The 19,472-nt window shown below is 38.1% G+C and overlaps 1 pseudogene; it reads right to left on the bottom strand.

Moving 5' to 3' along the window:
• The window catches only part of LOC147455125 (uncharacterized), a 28,035-nt pseudogene extending 12,758 nt beyond the window's left edge, over window positions 1–15,277 (bottom strand).
• Window positions 15,278–19,472: the final 4,195 nt, after the last annotated feature.

Below are 19,472 nucleotides of genomic sequence, written 5' to 3'. Positions count from 1 at the left end.
GTCTTGCATACCCGAATTTGTCAAAGGAAAAAAACCCAAGGGAAAAAAGTGCCTTTGGTTATGCACATGATGCTCTTGGTAGCAAATTTATGCATATGCAATTGTGGCAAATTTATGCATACATAACAACAGAGAGATAAAATGCTTCTACATAAGAAAATTTTCAATTTTTACAATCTCTCATGCATGATTTAAAGTTGATTGTAAATAAGATCCAAACTTGTTGGAGGTTGGATATTTAGAATCTTCTCTTCAAATTCTATCTATTGATATATAGCATGCATGTATCGGACATTGCCTTCATATAGATCTAGAAAAAGGTGATTTTAGATTACTGTAACGGTAACAAAAATTGGTTGATTGAAAAAAAATGGCATAACTTTCATAGAAGTCATCCAAACTTTTCGGACCTTATCTCTTTACAATCCATTTTTTAAAAGCTTTCCAATGATAGGTCATATCATGGGGTTCTGAGAAATATTTAGAGGGGTCTACCGGGTTGCTTTCTTTTGTGCAACTTTGATGATGTGGCACTCTTAAAAGGCCCAAAAATGAGTTCAAAACTTTCCTAATGGGCTCTTAAAAGCCAAATTTTACAATTTAAAGCTTTCCAAAAAGTTGGCTAACAACTAGCTCATGAAATTCTACGATTTTAGAGCAATCTATGAGCTAAAGATGGCTGCAACTTGATGAAATGAAAATGAATGGCTCTTAATAGCCAAATTTTTTACTTGAAAGCTCTCAAAAATGTTGGGTAAACACTAGCTCCAAATGAAAAAAAAAAAATTAACTTTTGACCAAGCTATTGAGCTAGCATGTATACAACTTTTAATCCAAACAACTGGAATGACTCTAATTAGCCAAATTTTGTAATTTTTTGCAATGATGAGCCCTCCTTGGATCAATGAAAGTACACTCCGCCCACATTCCTTCAAAACCAACTCAATTGTTAGTGCTCTAAAGCATTTGGAAATTCAACAAGCACTAAAAATCATGCTCAATCACAAGCTCGAAATTTTAATGCTCACTCTTGATCATTCAAAAAACTCAAATTTTAGTGCTATGTAGGGGTTTTTTATCGATATCAAGCACTAAAATGCAACAAGAAATGCTAAGTTTAAGCACAAAGTCCCGACTAAGCAAGCACTACTCATCATCCAGTGTAACTCTCATGGCAGCATGCTTTGCAACCAAGCTTCCAATCGAGATGGCATGAAACCAATGCATAAGGCAAAAAATGGTGCACTTTGTTCTCTACTCATCATCCAGTGTAACTCTCATGGCAGCATGCTTTGCAACCAAGCTTCCAATCGAGATGGCATGAAACCAATGCATAAGGCAAAAAATGGTGCACTTTGTTCTCCATCAAAGTACGCCTGAAACCAATGCCCACTCCCTTGCTCTTAAACTAGCAGATAGGGCATACATAGGAAAGGGGAGAGAGAGAGAGAGAGAGAGAGAGAGAGAGAGAGAGAGAGAGAGTTTCTAGTGAAGCAACATTTTTACTCTTTTAAGTCAATCAAACGTTGGTATTCCATTTTGGCCAAGATGACTCAAAAGATTAATCATTTTTAGTGCTTAAAGATTGCTACATTCAAGACAAGCACTAAAATGATGAAGACCCTCATATATCCTAACAAGTCTATGCATTCCTCGAAGACATACGCAAATCATTACAAAGAAATACACAAAATTTTAGTGTTCATGCTCCTCAAATACTCATGTAGTCAATAAAAAGCATTCAACCGCTACTACTCTCCTCTTGTCGGCATGAGCCCAAGGCCATAAAATTTTGAGCTTTCAGAGGTGGGAACCCATCCTAGATTTATTTATTTTTTTATATTTTTATAAAAACATTTTTTATCTGCTCCTGTGACTCGGCACTGCACAGATTGAATGTGTGTGTGCAGGTGAGCATGGCTCAATGGTGGCCAGCAGATCATAGAAAACGCTGCAAAATATAGAGTTGTGTGTGTGTGTGTGTGTGTGTATGTGTGTGTGTGTGTGTGTGTGTGTGTGTGTGTGTGTGTGTGTGTGTGTGTGTGTGTGTGTGTGTGTGTGTGTGTGTCTGTGTGTGTGTGTGTGTGTGTGTGTGTGTGTGTGTGTTGCAAGCATGGCTTGCCATGATACGCGGCCTGTTTGGCAAGAACTGTAGCCAAGAGCAGTGGTTAGGGGCACTGGTTCAGGTCAATAGAGCCAAGTTGTGCGCTGAGGTTATGAAGAAGCAAGCAAGCCAATGTGTGAGGCATCAGCTGCCAGCACCAAAATCTCAGCACAGGAGGGCCATGGTGACACCAAGACTAACGACAAAAGCAAGTTCCGGGAGACTCAGGGCGAGGAAGGGGTGCAGGCCAGCGGCTGTGTGTGTGATTGGCTGGTCCATGTATCGTGTGTGTGTGTGTGTGTGTGTGGGGGGGGGGGGGGGGGGGGGGGGGGTCCAAAGACCACGGCGAGTCGTAGGACTGCAATAGCTGCGGGACTTGGGAATTGCAATTATGTGCATGTATGCGCGTTATCAACAGCTATAAGTTGGCAACCACTCAACCAGTGCACCGAGCAGCATGGGATGCGCCAAGGGAAGTGGGTGCCCAAGTGGCAAGTGTGTGTTTATGGCAGGGCCAAGGGTCGTCGCATGCATCGTGCGCCATGCAAGTGGTCAGACAGACCCTGCAGCTTTTTGTTTGTTTGTGTTTGATTTAAACTTTTCTTAAGGAAATGTTCCCACTAATTGCATGTGTTCTCTTTTGAATGTGTGTGAGTTGTAGCACTCACATGGCACTATTCAAATTGTGACTCCTATGAGCATCTGTGGCGCACAAGCTGTAGCAATTGAAGGGGTGTGTGGTAGCACAAGCATAGGGGTACAAGTGGACTCACTACTAAAATGAGAGGAGGACATTCCCAGCAAGAAGAGATTGAAGGAAAAGATAGGGGCCAGAGGATACTAATAACGGGATGAATTGGCATAGAACAAGATTAAAGCCATATTTCTGTTATAAAAAATGCTATTTTTCATTAATAAAACACGGATTACAAAGGCATGATGATAATGTTTTTGGCCTCAATTAAACTATCATGATCTAGTCTTGACCTTATCACATGAATAGTGAAAATTGAAGCACAATGTCTCTTCATATTGCTTCCAATCGAGGATTACTTGATCTCACTTTTAATTTGGGAGAATTTTATGCATTGAAGTCGACTTCCAATCCATCAATTGCATAATGCACATACTTCATACGGATGATCAAACTTTCTTGACCCAATTCGGGTCTGATTTAATAGCATGGTCATCCCCATTTTCTCAACTCAAATCCAATTGGATTTGTCATTTTGTTTTGTGAGGCTACTTGATTATGGCATTTGCAAATGCACAAATCAATGAAATTTTCACCATTTTCAATCAAATTGGCACAGTGATCACAAAGGTAATGTACCTAAATCATCTTCAATTCAGTGGCAGCTGGATCATCCAAAGTCAAATACACCGATCTTTTAGGACAAATTAATCATCATAATTGGTTACAAAATTACCAATTATTCATTCACCCATTGAATTGCACATGCCGTTGATTAAGCACACACACCCGAATTTTTGCCAAAATTTTATGCCAAAATTACATCAATTCCACATTGCAATGCTCAAATTGCAAACTCAATCAAGCATAAGTGAATGCATGCATGCTTAATTTTTAAAAAAATTAGCACTATTTTTACCCAATCAAGCAATGCACACACTCAAAAATTAAGCACAAATGATCAAATTTGGCTCAATTGGCAATGCAATTAGGCTTACACCTAATGATTGCACACACTTTTTATGAACATTTCACAATCAAAAAATCATTTTGGTGCCCCAATTGACTATCAATCATTGAAAATCAAGTAGCTTTGGATAGGCACACACACTCAATCTTTGCCCAATTTTGTGGCAATTAAGCTTATCCAATGATTGAATTAGCCTAGCATACACATAAATTACATGATTGCATACTCATATCCCATCAATTTCTATGCATGCACACACTCAAGATTAGGTGCACACACACTTGAAATTTTTGATAGTTTTTTTCCCTCTTTGGTGCATTACACACAATGATTTTTATGCACATTGAACCACATTAATCAATCAAGAATTGACATAATTACATTGTAATCACACTCCAATCTATTCCTTTGCTCCATGCAAAGACGCACCATTGCACACACAAGTGTGTGCACCATCAAATCGGCTCCAAAATTGACCATTGTATGCCAAAAATCAAACACTCAAATCATCAAATTAAGCATAAATTAGCACAATTAACTTGATTAGAGTGACGATTCCACCTCTTACAAGGGGATTTAACATACATTACACTTCAATGTTAGTGTTTAGGTTAGCAAAGTTAGTCAAAAATTAGTAAAAACTAGCATGAAATTAGTACAATTAGCATGGAAATGAAGCAAAATCAGCAAGGGTTAGTATGAAGTTAGTAAAATTGGGGTGAAATTGGGGGTTTGGGGTATTCATAACTCATCATTAGCATCAATTACTTGCACAACATCATCAAATCAAACCAAAATTGAGTTACACACACTCAAAAATCGAGAAATTAGTAATGAATTTACTCTATTTTAAACATCCTATACTCACTAGCTTAGGTTATCGATCCATGGCAATGGCGTTATATGTAGAGAGGCGTTGTAGCAACGACCTAATCGCAACCCACACAAAATTATCAAATCCGTGGATCGGCAACCCGGCTAGGGCATGGAAGCACGAGCATCAGATGAATATAAATAGAGGATTCAAGAGATCACCTCTCCAATGCAAGTAGAGATTATCCATGGCAAGACTAACTCTAAACATACTCTAATCACTAATCAATCAACTTCTACACACATCAAGTCTACTGAAGTCCCGACTTATCATAGACTAGAAACCCCAAGCACACTAATGATAAGTACGCACTAATTACATTGGTGTTGGCCTCTCCAATCACCACATGCCAATCATAGCACTTCATCAATAGCTACACACACAAGGTGAATGGTGCTAGAGTTTCATAAAACCTATCGACACACAAGCAAACAATAGGGCACACACACTAATTACAAGATTAAGACCCAACTTAATCAACCTAATTAGTGATGCTAAATATCACAAATCGAATGCTCATAGAAGGATAAGAGTGGTTAATAGCAAGAAGTATATACCTCTCTCAAATCTAGAATAATGAGAGTGTAATACTTCTTCATGACATAATGAAATGTAGAGAAGAAGTAGACTAATGAGAAAATAGGGATTAGATTAATGAGAGTGTAATACTTCTACATGACATGATGAAATGTAGAGAAGAAGTAGACTAATGAGAAAATAGGGATTAGATTAATCAAGAATAGATTACTCTAATTACAATGGATTAGCAATAGCCTCTTAAGCATGGGTATTAAGCTCAAGTCTAAGCCATAGTGTGAACACTCAAGAGAGAGAGAGAGAGCTCTTAAATTTTATAACACTGCAAATCCGGAAACCAAATACATTCTCTACATATATAGAGGCAAAAATTATTTGCAAGATTTTCCTCTAAGAGCGATTACCAAGAACCAAAGCTTCCCCTATGCAGACATAGATGCGAGAGGAAGATTATGCCCACAAATTCTTCATGTTACAATGTATTTCTTGATCTAGTATTCAACATATCTTGGGATCTTGGTATGCTTGTCTACCCTCAATTGGGTATAACCATGGCATTTCCCAGTCCTAGAGGTTGTTGTTTCAGTATGTTTCGTGCAGGTTGATGTTTCCAATTTGGAAAAGTTTTGTGCAACTTAGGAATTTCTAGTTGTGGTGGATGTAAAGCTACATTGAATGGGCTGAGAGAACTAGAGACATGTTTCTTTTCCAGGCATATTGAACCTCTCACCAAAAGAAGCTCTCACCAAAAGCTCCTTCCAAACCCCTACTCTAGGTGGGGAAGTGAGATGACAAATTGATAGATAGAACAAGAATACAAAAGAAAGAAATCAAAAAGGGTTAAATATATTCCTCTCTTCCTATCTCCTATGTGATGTACTTTTCTACCGAGTGCTCTCAAATCCATTCTACCTCTTGCATATTTCCTCTTCTGAGTTTTAGCACTAATGCACACTTAGGCATACAATATGCATTTTCCCAACTTTGATCATCGCCCAAGAAGAGAAGAAGAGAATATTTAACATCATAGGGACAAGCATGTGCTACGTGTAGAGACATTAACCGACTTTCTTACACTATGTAGCTTAGAAAATGAAATTGAACCCATGAAAATGGATGTGGTCACATGCTACAAGGTGTGTACATATCACAAGCATGATAGGGGTATACACACATGTGCTCCAAGATCATGATTGGACATAACTTCCAATGGTAGATTACAAGCATGACAAGCAATAGGAGGGTATATTATATTTAATATTAGTTACATGTATACACTTACATGCAAAGCATTTCAATTTTCAAAAAAAAAAGCTACAAGTTTATGAAGAAAGAGGGTCAATTTCATTCCAGCCCACAAAATTTGTAAAGGGGGTTTTTTATTATGCTCTGATTGCATGTGATATAGAGGATCTTGTAAGGTACACCCCTTGAGGATAAGCACAGTCCTAGTGGTAGTAACAATGGTGACTAATCTTGCAATTTGACAACCACTATATATAGGATAGAAGGTACACTTTCAATTATCGCATGCCACATGGCAACATTGATCCAAGGTTGTGAGGAGTCAGGAGGAAAATAAAATGTGACACACAACTCTCTCAAGTGCACATAGCAAGTCTAGGTAAAGCACCATGAGAGAATGTTTCAATGAGAAGCACAAGTAGTTCTTTATTCCTTAGTGCAATAGCATCAAAGAAGTTTTAGTAAAGATCAATTGAATGCAATCATTCAACTCCTACACATTGTGCAAACCACCAGCTTAGGCATTTGAATATAGTTAACTCTACCTCTACTCTTTGTAAACTCTACCCAAGCTTGTTAGAGTTAGTGTGTGTCATGGACTTTGTTCTTACTTTGAACCTATCTTAACGATTATACAAAAATCATCCACAAAAAATCAAGGTTCTTGAAAATCATCTTTCATTTCTTGTTCCCTTACCTACTACAAGAAGAAGAAGAAGAAGAAGAGAGTAGAGTTATAGTGTAATTATATTGTTCTATTCATTTTTTTTGTTGATGTATGTTATTTGGGACACCGGCCTCCTGATTTTGTGACAAGTCCCCAACCCACTGACTCAAAAGCCATGATGGGTTCCTTAATAGGTCTCTAGGCCTAATAAAAAATAGAGTCCCTAAGTTTAAAAAATCTAGGAAACATGCCCTCGCCATTGACAATGGCTTGAGTCTATAGCCCTAGAAGAAAAACTAGCCATGTCTCACTAGCAAAAACTAGTCATCTCTTGCTAGCAAAAACGGGACAAAAACCTAAAGGACCTTAAACTTTTTTGGCTTTATAACCTCCACATAGGGGCCAAGGAATCCTCTCCAACGCTTTTTTCTCTCAATGTATGTGAGAGCACAGTGATTGGTGGACTCCCCTTTCAATGGGGAAATCTACTAGACAAGTAATGCGGTGGGGATGGATAGTTATCGGACTAATTGGGTCCACCGATCCATGATCTACAACCTTAGTCTATCCCCACTTACCACCCCGCACTCATACATGATTCTTAATTTTTTGATTACTACCACATTCTTTTAACACTTGAAATAATGGTCTTTTCATATTTCCATAAAAATGTTTCTTTAAAACAAATCCTTGAAAGCAGTACTGTAAACATCTTTTATCAAATAGACATCTTTTAACTTAAGACAAGGTACCGTCAACTAAATTGACCATGACCAGTACTTGATTTGTCTCAAGCTCACCTATATAGGGGTGAAAAAATGGCACCCATTCATTCATTTGAAAACCAACCAGGAAGGAGACATCACCCAAAAGTTCAAGTGCCCATACACCCTAACTCATTGCCCATACAATCGGGTGGCTCCCCTAGGCTAAGAGAAATGGTATCCTAACTTATGTAGAGACATCAAGACATGAACAAAGTAGAGACTCATTGTCCACGCGGGTGGCTGACTTAAAAGTGGTCTTATAGTCATCATTGCTTATCACCTGAAGTGAAAAAATGTCAAGGAATCAAAGTGGGTTTGAAACAAGCTATCTTAAGGATGATCAAATTGTTCTCCTAGTTTATCCAGATTATCTAGGTTTTTATTGAAGGCACCTGAGAATGTGTTCGGACTTGAAAAACACTTCATGAAGGAAAATCATCATGGTATTGATATTTTAATTAAGGGCTCCTAACATTTTGTTCTAACTCTTAAAATCATCACATAATTTTCTTAGATAATTTACTAATTTCTCCATTTAATTCTCTACTAAAACCAGAGAATTTTAGGCATGGTAATTAGATAAACTAAATATCTAATCAATATATTATTATCATGGATTTTTAACACTATGTTATAACTTTGACAACTATTACATAATTTTCTAAGTTAATTTATTGATTAATTTTGGCACAATTTACCACGGCTTGTTAACACAATTTTGACATATTTACACAATTTTGACATATTTACCACGGCTTGTTAACAGTGTATGAAATCTTTCAAAATTACCTCATTAGTTTTTAGGTTAAGGTTTAAGGCCAGAATATCATTTTTATCTAAACCATCTCATAACTATTTAAGTTATTTTAGTATATTTTCTCTTGATTTAAGCTAAAATTAAGCAATTATAATCCTAAATAATATGATAATCATCTAACTATTATTCCTAATCAGAGAATTACTATTCGACACTTTAAGTATATATGATGAAGCTAATTAACAATATGGAGAGACTTAATCCTTTTTAATTTATAATATAAGTATAAAAATAAAGCTAAATTAATTTGATATTCACTAATCTATGTGGTTTAGAGTTAATTACCTCGATTAGTTCACTTAGAGTTTTGATCTCTTAGTGAGTTTGTTAAGACTCTCTCTAGAACTAGAGAGAAAACGACAAGGTCTCCAAGACCGAGGGAAGTTGTGAGAGCTATTGGAATTTTATAGATTCTCAATAACCAGGGGCTATCCTTAAGCACCTCCCAGCTCCCCAAGCAACCCCCCAGCTACAACAAGCACCCCCTACTACTATTTTAGTTGTAGACATGGCAAGATATCTTTTGCCCATCTTGAAATTGAAGTTCTGCAAACTTTGGTTGCAATTTCTTGCTTCAACCGGAAATATTTGCTACGCTTTGTGATTTAATATCTTCTATCCCATGTAATATAATATCTGCTAGTATTTCCAATTATTTAATAATTTAATCTAACCATGTAACCTTCTATATGTGATTCCAAGGTCGGCGGTCTCTACTCGAATTGGATTCATAAAAAAATTGGCTAAAGTAAAGTCGTGCTTAAGATTCCAAAAATACCGAATAAAACTTTTTATATTAAGGGTTTACTGATTTTTATACCCATTATTATCTAGAAAGGTGGAAGCCTTACATTTTATCCCATTTAACCAATCTTCAATCTTGAGGATAGAATCGTAGCAAGGATTATGGATAGCGAGGCAGGGAGTACTATCTATAGCATGGCACCACAATGTCATTATCTTCCACCAAAACCCATGAGTCATAAGCATCAAATTATCAAGCTACCTTATTGTTGCAGCAACCTTGAAAATGGTGAACACATTGCTTTGGGCAATGCTGATAGCAAGATATTTATACACACCCCCACACACACACACAGATCAAAGAGAGTTACCTACATTTTGAACTACATTGCTTACTACTAATGCTCAATGCTTCTCCTGCACCCCACTGCCTATGTGCCCCGTGTTGTGCATTATGCATTGGATCTTGTTCATGCATGAGTACCACCCACTTAACTACCATGATGCCCCATACTACCAATAGTCTGCATGCTCTTTGCAAGTCTACATGTCTATGTGCCTTGTGTTGTGAACATGACTTGTGTGCCTACTCTTGGGACTCCCAACCAGCTTGCTGCCTCCTTGGGGTCATTGATTGGTATAGCCTCTAGGACCTCTTGTTCACCGGGTCACATACGCCCCATGCCGCCTCAACTATGTGTTGTTTTCTACAATGTTTATAAAAAATAAGATGTGGAAGTAAACTCAAAAAAGCTAGCTATCTCAACAAACCTCTATCTCACAATGTTCCCTTTTGCGCTCAACTTTGTACATCCATGGCCTTCCTTAAAATCGGTCTTGTGAAGGAAAACAGACTTTGGTTGGTTTCTCTTTTTCAAACACACCATAAGAAGAGATTATACTAGATTAAATTGCTTGTTGCCATTGCCACAGACAAAACCATGATGTTGCTTACACCTTATCACAAGAGCATGAGGTTGTAGGTTGAGGCAAGAGAGAGACAGAGAGGTGGAAGAATGTCAGTGAATTGGAATTAAAGTACAACAAAAATTATCATACTAACTAGAATAATTAATCAATTGTGTAACAATAAGCATATTTGAGCATGACAATTGCAAAGCAAGCATTAACTTAGATTCAAATCATGCATTACATACGTGTTGAAACCACAAGAGAGAGAGAGAGAGAGAGAGAGAGAGAGAGAGAATTCGACAACATTTGACGGCCGAACTTTTTGGAGCCGATCCCTCTTTCAAAAGGAGTTTATATTGATATAATTCTTCTTCTTCAAACAAGCTTTTGATCAATACAACTCGCTAATTGCACTTCTAACGACATCAATTGAAGAGATGAAAGATTTAAAATTTGGCAAAGATTGTGATTAGGCTTTTCACTTAAAACACCTTGTTGATCTCAATCCCAAGGCCCTAAACACCTCCTGAGTGATAATGGGGATTAAGCAAAAAATCTGGTTAGAAATAAGATATGTAAGCATTAAGAAGTAGTAACATGTAAGGTTAATTTTGGCATCTCAAGTGAACTGCCTAATGTGATCCCGTTATTTCTTTTGGCTTTTAGGTATTTAGTTTACTTATTTGTCAAAGTCTAGGTAGGGCAATTTATTGAGGTTGCTATATAAGCAACCCCTTACCTCCATTGTATACATTCAGTTATTCATTTCCAAGGTTGATTGGTTCAAGAGACTCTCTCTCTCTCTCTCTCTCTCTCTCTCTCTCTCTCTCTCTCTCTCTCTCTCTCTCTCTCTCTCTTATGGCAAATTTGTTTGGGTGCATAATGGAGATGAAATTGAGTGATTGGGCTGAAGACAATGACAAGCGTGCAAAGGGACAAGCGGGTTTTCGTCGATGCCATAGCACCATTGATCATCTTGTCACTCTTCGTGTTCTCATGGAGGAAAGTTGGTTGAAAGGCAAGCGATTGTATTGTTGTTTTGTGGACTTTAAGAAAGCCTTTGATATGATTCCACGTAACAATTTGTGGAGAAGGATGGAAGAACTCCAAGTGCCAAGTGAGTTTATGCTTGCGGTTTCTCGAATCTATGAGAAGGTGATTTGTCAATTGCGCATGGGAAGAGAAATTTCAGAAATTTTTGTAAGCACTATTGGGGTTAAACAAGGATGTCCATTGTCACCAACTCTCTTTGGTCTATGCATCGATCAATTGGAACAAATGGTACTTGACTTTATGCAAGAAGAATACATTGAAGAGGTCACTATTTGCAATGCGGTAATCATGCTTTTGTTGTATGCGGATGATGTAGTGCTTCTAGCACACACTTTAGAAGATGCACAAAAGCTTATGGTTGTCCTTGAGAACTTTTGCTTGCATAGTGGGCTGATTGTAAATGAATCCAAAACAAAGGTTATGCTTGTGAAAACCAACCATAAGGAGAAGCCATGCATTGTGTACAACAACGAGACACTTGAAGTTGTTGAGAGCTTTAAGTACCTTGGCCTTGAGGTTCCATCCAATCACAAGTGGCATGAATGTGCTATGCGTCGTTTGGAAGCGGGAAAGAGAGCATATTATGCATTTGAGAACATGTGTAATGCGGGAAACATCAAGTGTTGGGTTCTCAAGAAGTATCTTTTTGATGCATTGGTGACACCGGTTCTTCTTTATGGAGTTGAAGTGTGGGGCGGGAGCATCTCAAAGTCTACTTGGAAAGAGTTTGAGAATGTCCAAAAGCGTTTTCTTACAAACTTTCTCCAAGTTAAGACACAAACACCATATATGCTCTTACTTCTTGAGTCGGGATCTCTTCCAATTGAGGTTATGAGCATGGAAAGGGTTGTGGAGTACATGATAAAGATGCGTCAAAACCCCTCACATCGACTTCCTACAATTGCATGGGAAGCAAGCAAAAAAGTTCAAAAGACGCATAAAAGCAAGATCTTGAGCACGGGATGGATGCAAGACATAAAGAAGTGGTTTGGGAGATGGGATGCATTACACTTGCTACATGATGCTTCAATTGACTCTCAAGTGAATGAAGCTTTTCTACAACGCCAATGTATTATGGCTTGGGAGAAATCCGGTGGGTCACACTTCATACATTACACCACCTATATTGCCCCCAACTACAAAACCATGTTCTTTGCTGAGAGAGGAAACCGTACTCACACTTACATGCTTGAGCCTATTCCCTTGTCCGTGATATGCACTATCGCAGCAATTCGGCTTAGCTCCCATTTCCTTCGATGCGAGATAGGGCGTTGGGGCAATGGAGAAGAGTCAAATCGATTGTGCACATTATGCTCACTGCAAGTTCGAGAGTCTGAGTACCACACACTACTAGATGCTCAACTTTTGATCACATCCGAACTTGCTTCTCTCACATTTTCAGCCATAACTTAGACCTACACACTTTCCTCTCCCAGCCAAAAAGTGGGCTCTCCTTTGCGACTCTCATCACTACAATTTTGGAGCATCGAGAGTCACTCATCAGCCATACACATACTACATCACATGTAACTTTGGTCCCATAGGTCATATTTGACCTCCGAGGACGATAATAAAATCTATCTCTCTCTCTCTCTCTCTCTCTCTCTCTCTCTCTCTCTCTCTCTCTCTCTCTCTCTCTCTCTCTCTCTCTCTCTCTCTCTCTCTCTCTCTCTCTCTCTCTCTCTCTCTCTCTCTCTCTCTCTCGTGCTCACTTCCCTTGGTCTCTACGCTGCCGCATCGTAGACTTTGACATGGTATCAGAGCCGTGTCAATATTGAAGGCCTTGGCATGGAGGAGCGGTTCCCAGAGAAGAGAAGAACTCCCCAACACCACCGTGTCCCATGTGTTTTGAAACACCCCCCCAGACCCCCCCCCCCCCCCCCCCCCCCCCCACCCCCCCCCCCCCCCCCCCCCCCCCCCCCTGTGCCGCCAAGCGTTTTGAAATGTTGCTGTCCTGACCAGTCCCCTCCCCTTGGCGATAGTTTTCTGTTGCATTTTGAAACAAGCTGCAATAGTGGTCCCCCTCTTAGCATTGAGCTCAACGTGTTAAAAATGCTATGGGTTGTGGAGGGCATCTTTCAAGGTGCAGAGTTGGACGGATTTGGTAGCCTCCCATTGGAGATCCTTGGGCAGTGGATTACGGAGCCTCAGTGACTTGTAGGAGGGAGTATTGGAGCGGCATAGGACCAAATTTTTGGAGGATTGGCCTTGCGAAATAATGGTGGAGTGGAAAAACGGCTTGGAGGAGGCAAGGAGATTGGAGATATTGCAGCTTAAAATTTGTTGCGTCCACCCTTGGAGTGCGATAAGGTACAATATTACCAAATTTTACAACTTGGTCAAATGGTGTCATGAATCTGCTATGGCAAAGCATTTTGCAATGAATCTTCTATAGTATAAGCACGCTAAATAAATCTTTGTAGCTCATCAAGATTATTACTTCAAGTCATTCGTTTATCAACTCAAGATTTTGTGGATCCATACAGATATATACCATCCTTTGAGGTAATGTGACATAAATATTGAATTTATTCTAAGAAGAATTCACTCTTTTTGCAATTAATGAATATCTTATTCTCTTGCAATGCTTGAAACACTGCTTTGAGATGCTCTTTGTGTTCTTCTAAGGACTTAGACTAGACTATGATATCACCAAAGAATACCCCCATGCAAACGCCATATGTACACAAAAAGTTCTTTCATCATTCAATTGAATGTGGCTAAAGCATCTATCAACCCAAAAGGCATGACAATATATTTGTACAAGCCAAAGGTAGTCCTAAAGGCTATCTTGTGAATATCTTTCGGTACAATTTGTATTTGATGATAGTTACTTTTAAGGTCTACTCTACTAAAGTATATAGATCCTTGTAGCTTATCAAAAAAATCCTCAATCCTTGGGATCAAAAATCTGTTCTTTATTGTTATCTTGTTTAATTCATGATAGCCTACACACATTTTGTATGTACCATCCTTTTTGTGCACTAAAAGGACAAGACAACAAAATGACGAAGAGCTAGGTCTTTTCCTTTTGCACAAGTTCATTGACTATAATCTCCTCTTGTTGAGTTGGTGAGACTTGATAAGGAGGCTTGTTAGGAGGAGAGCTTCCTCGTATGATCACCATCCCCCCTTCTAGGAGGTAACTCTCTTGGGATGTCATTGATAAAAATATCAGCATGTTCATTTAAAAATGAATAGAAATCAATTTCTACTTTTAATGATCCATTAAAACAAACATCATTATTTTTAGGAACATCCTTGACAAATATCATGTAAGAAGAAAAAGATATCTTTATTGATTTTTCAAAGCAGTCATGAGAGACAATGGGGATGGTGTGCCCCTTCTCATTGACTTGCAAAGGGATGTCTCTACCCTTGTGCTGAAATGCTACCAACCTCTCTGGAAACTTGATGGAAGTAGCCATATGGTTGAACCATGGTGCTCCAAGCAGCACGACCTCATTCATGAGAGGAGATATTATATAATCCTCTTTTTCTACATACCCTTGCACATGAAGCTTCAGATTTTCAATCAAAGGTGTGACTGGAGTCTCTAGGCCTTCAAAGTGTCCTTTAGCAGCATATGTTTGTCCCATCTCATGAGCATGTAATCCTAGCTTTGATGCTAATCCCATAGATATATAATTGTGAGTGGAACCAAAATCAAAGAGGATGAGTGCATCATCTTCTCTCACTTTTTCCCATTGCATGGCATAAGGGACCTCCAAGTTGAAGACCGCCCTCTTCTTGAATAGATACCGTTGCAATTCTAAGGAGTTTCTTCTTTGCATGATTTTGAGGGCATGCGCAATAAGAATGACCTTGTTCACCACATTTAAAACATATATTCTCCTTACAATAATGTTGTATATCTTCAAGAGATAATCCATTCTTACCTTGGTAGCCAAATTTGTCTTTAAGCTTCACACATTTAATTGAGATTTATTTCTTTCTCCTACGGCTTGTCTCTCTCATTCTTTGACTTTGAACCCTTGTTCAAATCTTGAAATTTGATTTTGGAGGCTACCATTGAGTGGTGGATAACTTCAAATTGGTCCACAATCTTTGTTCATTGATATAGTCTCTCGAATCTTCAAATAGCCTAGCACAATATTGTTGATTTTGCTTCGAGAAGTTGATGCGCTTGTACACTGTAGCTTTGAGATGTAGACCCCAGACTTTATTTTTGCATGTCCTCTCCATCATCAAGCTTTAGACTTTGCCATGCCATAAGCACTTGGTCGGAATCGCCACTAGATAAAAATTACTTCATGATAGCAACTCGTCATGTTTTCCAAGTCTTCAGAACTTCTCCCTTAGAGTTTAGGCTTGCCCACCACTCAGGGGCTACTTTCTTCTCAAAGCAAGGAGAAGAATGAGAACTTGAAGATCTCCTCCAAAAAGGAGGTGATGTGGTAAGGAAGCTCTTTGAAGTCTTCGGAACTTCTCCTTTAGAGCATAGGCTTGCCCACCATTCATGGGCTACTTTCTCCTCAGAGCGATGAGAAGAACAAGCACTTGAAGATCTCCTCCCAAAACGAGGTGATGTGGTGAGGAAGTTCTTCGACGTCTTCTAGGGTGTACATCTGTATTAGATGACACAAAACTCTCTTCGTCATATAGGAGATTTCTCTCTTGTACCTTTGAATTTCTTCTTACCTTTTTGCCTCACATTGACGGCTTCTTCCTCTTCTTGTAGCAGATTAATGCTTCTTCCGCTCGATAGGATTTTCTCTTTTTGAAGTCTTTTTATGAGACTTCACAAGGGAATCCTCTTTGGGAGCAAGGACAAAACAACTCCTTGCTTGCATTTGTGTTTGGACCATAGTCAACAAAGCAAGATTTTCCATAGCTTCTTGTAACCTGTAGGCAAGATATTCAACAACCCATATTCCATTAGCAGTGGCAACATCATTGTGAAAATTCACACTAGTGAAGTCAATCACTCTCTCCTCTTCTTGGTTGTGTTTAGACAAAGTAATGTTGCTTTGTGAATTAGAAGTTAGATAACTATTTTATGTGAACAATCACAGCTATTCCCCTTTGTGAATCAGGAGAAATCTCTTTGGATTTTAAGCACCCTTGGTTTCAACCCTTTTAATGAATCAAGGCAGAGAGAGAAGGTTCATAACGTTGCCCATTTTGAAGCTAATGAAATTGGTCCAAGCTTTCTGTACACTCAATAGTGGTAAAACCAACGGTAACCCTTGTAAGGGTCCACTATTAATACGACAGCTCCCAAGGTGTTTAGGTTGCACAATACACAGGCTAATAGATCCCAATACTCACTTACAATGGTCAAAAGATTCAACCCTTCATGCTAAATGCTAGAACCACCCTTTCTTCAAAAAGAAAGAGATAACCTAGATATGCTATGATACTAATGTTGAAGAATTGGAATTAAAATGCAACAAAAATTACAGATTAACTAGAATAATTAATCGATTGTGTGACGCTTAGCATATTCAAGCATGATAATTGCAAAGCTAAATTCTAGAACCACCCTTTCTTCAAAAAGAAAGAGATAACCTAGATATGCTTTGATACTAATGTTGAAGAATTGGAATTAAAATGCAACAAAAATTACAGATTAACTAGAATAATTAATCGATTGTGTGACGCTTAGCATATTCAAGCATGATAATTGCAAAGCAAGCACTAACTTGAATTCAAATCACACATCACATACATGTGTTGATACTACGATAGAGAGAGAGAGAGAGAGAGAGAGAGAGAGAGAGAGAGAGAGAGAGAGAGAGAGAGAGAGAGAGAGAGAGAGAGAGAGAGAGAGAGAGAGAGAACTAGACACCAGTTGAGGACTAGACATTTTGGAGCTGACCCCTCTCCGAAAGGACTTTGTATATGATCGATACAACTAGCTAATTTCACGTCTAACTGCACAAATTGAAGAGATGAAAGCTCTAAAATTTGATAGAGATTGCGATTAGGCTTTTCATTTAAAACACCTCGTTGAAACTCAATCCCAAGGCCCTAGATACCTTGTGAGTGATAAGATCTATGTTGGCTAAGCAAGAATCAAGTTGGGAAAAGTAGTAACTTGTTTAGTTATTTATGCATAAGCTGGAGCAGCCATAGCTATGGAGTGTGTGTGTGTGTGTGTGTGTGTGTGTGTGTGTGTGTGTGTGTGTGTGTGTGTGTGTGTGTGTGTGTGTGTGTGTGTGTGTGTGTGAAATGAAAAACCTAACAATAGTTTGTTTATACAAACAATTGAACCATACAATGGAGTAGATCAGACTTTACATATGGATACGAGTAATGATAAATGTACAAGGCCATTGAAAAATACCCAAAAGATACATTACATGTATATAATATCTTGCCAATTGTTTATTTTAATAGTTTACATTTGCTTAAACCTCTACTAAATGAGAAAATACTTGATGTAGATATTCCTTTCTCCGAGTATTTCTATTGATTTGATCTACTTTGACAATATCCAATCCATAGAGACAAACCTCCACTAATCCTACAAGAAGAAGGATCCAGTTGTTACCTACATCCATACAAAAGCATTCAGTTAGAACTGGCTATGCTTGTGTGTATTACAGGTGTCAAAATTTGGTCAGTTGTTATCCATGTCACACCTGCAGAATTAGCTTATAGTCTACTCTATGGACTATCATTATGTTTTTCAATCATATACCAATGTCAAAATACGTTTTGAAGTCACAATAAAGCCCAGTAGTAGCTTTAAAAATAAAAAAATGGACAGTATCTTGTTTGTATATCGAAGAAATTGTCAAAAAAACCATAGTACCAGCCATCTCTTTGGAGACCCTCACAGAAGGATTAAGGCTTTTTAAACGAAATAGAAAACTTTAAGTAGTCACATACTCATAAGCAGTCTCCATCATACTTCAATTCATTTAATGTCATTCAACATGCAAAAATTCAGAGCCAAATGACCCAATCACCATGCAAGAATTTCAAGTATAATCCAAGTGTGTAGCTTTCAATCCAAAGGTCATTGTATTAAAGAAACAGTCAAAAAAACAATATTATGTGGGGAATCGAGTAGGTTTCAAAAACCTCCTTGTGGACAATGTAACCATATTCTTCGGGACAGGTAACTTTTGTATAGAACAAGACTTATACCTTACTAGTAGGTCGACTGAATTCTAGAGTCCGAGAGCATATAGAGTTTAAACCCTATGTGTAAACTTCCTATATTAAACCAAGCTATCCATAGGTATAAACTGGTTCTCAATCCACCAAAAAGGTTCAACACTTGATAATTATATTTGCAAAAAGTGATATTGCTTCACAATGTTTTAGTGCTTATGAAAAAAAGAATCAGATACATTAGCTTTATAAAATATTCCAGGCATCTCATTAATACTTTTTTCAAAACAAACCATAATCAAATCCATTTGATGACATTATATGCATGCGAGAGATCAATTAATCCGCTTTACATTGTTCATCTAGTACCCCCTGCGGTTAGTAAGCATTCACAAGAGACTGCAGATAATTATCAGGCCAGGCAATATGTTAGGCATACTTAGAAGAAGAAGTCGTCACTTGTATACAAATAGTTTTCACTATCATTTACCCATATATCCTAGCTGAGCACACAAAGTTCATATTTTCCTTAGATCCACAAAAATTGGGCAGCATCTCCTCTGTATTGTGATTAAATTTTCAAAAAAAACCAAAAACTTCCATCTCATGGAGAGACCCTCACAAGAGGATTAAGGTCAAAATTCTTAATTCTTCAAAGGTCTATATAGCTCAAGATATCTATTCAACCCATTGTATTGAGATAATGAAACTTAAAATGTGCATGTATCATTTCTCAGCAACAATAATATGTTATTTATTGAATATCACTTTGTAATATTTACTCAAAATTGCATAATAAAGCTGTTAACTTGCGAGCCAAAATCTATTTCGAGTGAGTGTAATAACCTATAAAAATTTATTTTGTAGCAGTAAGTAGTACATAACCTCAATGGCAAGGCCAGTATATATCTTGTGTTTCGATGTTCCTCATCGACATACTCAAATCTTATTCAGTAGTGGGTAACATGACCTTCCTGAATCCCAAAAACATTCTTAGCTGAG

Source organism: Adiantum capillus-veneris, chromosome 6 (genome assembly GCF_014529385.1).
Source record: "Adiantum capillus-veneris isolate H3 chromosome 6, ASM1452938v2, whole genome shotgun sequence".
Taxonomy (NCBI): Eukaryota; Viridiplantae; Streptophyta; class Polypodiopsida; order Polypodiales; family Pteridaceae; genus Adiantum; species Adiantum capillus-veneris.
Note: the sequence above shows the minus strand (reverse complement) of the source record. Positions and strands in the feature narration are given on the sequence as shown.